We start from the raw sequence: 3,318 nt of genomic DNA on the forward strand, positions 1-3,318 counted from the left end.
TAAGTAGTGACTATCGGCAAAGGTGTATTGTTCTGAGTCGGTTAGTACCAAGTCAGTTTCTATTACAGGCGCAATGAATACAGACTTTTGTTTAGAAGGTATCGGGTAAATTTTAGTTGTTTTCCATTCATTGTTTTCTAAAAGCGGCACAGTTATTGTATATATGAGTTTGTTATCTCTTATCCACACCTTTAGTTTACTTAGATCTAGAATTAGTTGAAAGTTTTGAACTGAAGGTTCGATATGGTTAGACATAAAATTTTGTCTCGTTATTTGGTCAAGCGTTTTTAAGAATTGTTCAGGTTCTATAACTTGTGGGTTTATGATTCCTTGTTTCCCTAGCATGACAGTGTTAAAAATTTCGTCGATGTTAATATGGAGCTCTGATATGGTAGATTCAGTTTGAATTAGTAGGGAGACTGATATTTCGGGAGACTAATATTTCGTTTTTTTCATTGTGGTTTTCAATCTTGTGTATATCGTTGGCTAAGTTTTCAAGTTGATTTGTTTTGGTGTTGTCTAGCACGCGTTTGAGGAGTGCGGTTTGGTTACTAAGGATTGTTTTTATTTTGTTATTGGAATCAAATAATGTATCGATGTTTTTGTTAATGAGTTCTACATCCTTTTCGTCAAGAGTTCCGAATAAAGTTTTGGATACTGAGCCTACCACATTGAGCAATCCGCGTTTGCTTCAATAACGCAATAATAACTTGAGTTGCCGAGTCAGGTTTTGAAGATTTCTATACTTAAATTTTAGGCTGCTTATTTCTGGTATGTAAGCGCAAGGTGGTTTACATTGACGGTCTATTAAATCTATTACGCGTTGTAATCTATTAACTTGGTCAAGTGGATCGTTAAGGCCTACTATAAGGGTGATATCTATTTGTTCGTTGTACAGATAGCAATCGTCGATGTGTTCCAAGAATATGTTGGCGTAATTTAATAGTTTTACTACTAGATCGCATTTAATGTACTCGAGTGTTATGATGATCCATATTATGGTCTTTTACCTGAAAGGTAGGGTTTTAGCCTGTTACTGTGGATTCTTTGCGTGTGACCGTTGGAATATTCGATAAGATAGGTGGGTGGATTGGATGAGAGGATTTCTGCAGGTCCTAGCCATTCGTGGTCTAGTTTGTTAGTTGATTTCTGCAGGTCCTAGCCATTCTGCAGGTCCTAGCCATTCGTGGTCTAGTTTGTTAGTTTTGTGATCGTTATGTACCCATACTTTATCTTTAACTCGGAATATCGTCTGTGTTTTAATAATTTTTCGTACTTGATCTCTTTGATATCGCTTTTTGTTAGATTCGGTAATTCGTCTTGCTTTAGCTATATAGGCGTCATGTCGATTTTTCCAGAGGTTAAACAATTGTTCTTTAGTTAGGCTAGGAGTGGTTGATATTGAGGATGGCATGTTAGTTTGTCGTCCAAATGTTAATTCGAATGGGGTATGTCCGATCGTCTCGTGTACTGAAGTATTATATCCCATGCATATTAATTTTAAGTTTTCATCCCAATCGTTCTGTCGGTCGGTCGTACAAGTTCGAATAAGGTCCTTTACTACGGCATGCGTTCGTTCAAGGGATCCGTTAGATTGTGGATGGAAAGAAGTGGTTTTTATGTGTCGGATTTTGAAAGCCTTTTCAAATGTGTCCATCAATTTACATACGAAATTTCGCCCCATGTCCGTAAGAATACTTTTTGGTGCGGAAAATATATATACATAGTGATCCAAAAGTTCGTTAATGATTGAGTTGGCTGTTTGGTCTTTTAAGGGTATGAGGATGAGATATTTGGTTAATTGATCTTGGATAGACAGGATAAACTGATTGAATAGACAGGATAAACTGATTGTCCCGCTTGGTTTTGGTGAGAGGCCCGAATATGTCCATTGCGATTTTGTCATTAGGATTAACAGGTGTGTCAGTTATTATAACTTGTTCTTTGGCCCTGATACGATTTAGCTTTTGTTGTTGGCAGGTTTCGCAGTTTTATATGAATTCTGTAACGTCTTGTTCTAGGTTCGTCCAGTGATGGTGTTCTTGTATTCGTTTCACGGTGCGGTGTATACCTATGTGTCCTACTATTTCGTTATGATTTTCGCGTAGTATTGTTTGTTTTTGTTCGTTATCGTAGTCTACTGGCGGATCTTGTCCAAATATTAATTTAATTTGAGGGAATCTAGTTGTTAGAAACCTCAGCATAAGTTGAATATTTACCTTTTCTAACGTGCTGAAGCTATTGTCGTTTATTCCTATTTGTAAGCGTCCGGTTCGGTGTTTAATAAAGTGTTTGGTTAATCGACGCAACCAATGCTGTTCGTTAAAGTCTCCTAATTCGGTCTTTGTAATTTGTTTAAAGTGTGGTCTGTTAGGTTTTTGAGTTATCGGAGCTGGGGTGATATTGATTTTCCAGTCTATATACTCGTCATAATAGTCCAGGTTTTCTACATTGGGTTGGATTAGTGATAGGATACAATCGGGATAGAGCGTCTGCGGCTGTATTTTCTTTTCCTTTTTTGTATTCGATTTCATAAACGTACTCCTCGAGTCTCAAACGCCATCGCACGAGTCTCGATGAGGGACCTTTAACATTCTTTAACCATTCCAAGGCTTGATGATCACTTTGAATTTTAAATTTTCTACCAAGTAGGTATTGTCTTAATCTTTTGATTGACCATACTATTGCCAATAACTCTTTCTCGGTCGTGGAGTAATTTTTTTCAGGAGGGTTCAAAGTTCGGGATATATAACAGCATGGATGTCCGTCTTGGGAGAGTATTGCTCCTAACCCTTCGTTACTTGCGTCTGTCATTAATGTGAATGTTTTGTCGAAGTCTGGATATTGTAGTACAGGAGCTTCGCAGAGTTTTTGTTTTAGTGTGTCAAATGCAAGTTGTTGTTTATCGGTCCAATGGAATGGAGTGTTCTTTTTTGTGAGATCTGTCAGTGGTTTCGTGATTTTAGAAAAATTACGTATACATTTTCTATAGTATTCAACGAGTCCTAAGAATGATTTTATGTGGTTTTTGGTGTTTTAAAGTCTTTCACGGCTTGAATCTTTTTGGGATTAGGCTTTACTCCCTGTTTTGTTACTACGTGTCCTAGGTATTCCAATTCTGGTTTCAAAAATTCGCATTTGTCCGGTTGTATTTTTAATCCTAAATTTTGTAGTCTGTCTAAAATAATAGTTAGATTTCGGTTATGTTCTTGGATGGTGCTCCCGAATATTATAATGTCATCTAGGTATACAAAACAGTTATTTCCTATTAACCCCCGTAGCGCGGTATCCATCATACGTTGAAACGTCGCCGGTGCG

Source organism: Bombus impatiens, unplaced genomic scaffold (genome assembly GCF_000188095.3).
Source record: "Bombus impatiens unplaced genomic scaffold, BIMP_2.2 scf_1028, whole genome shotgun sequence".
NCBI lineage: Eukaryota > Metazoa > Arthropoda > Insecta > Hymenoptera > Apidae > Bombus > Bombus impatiens.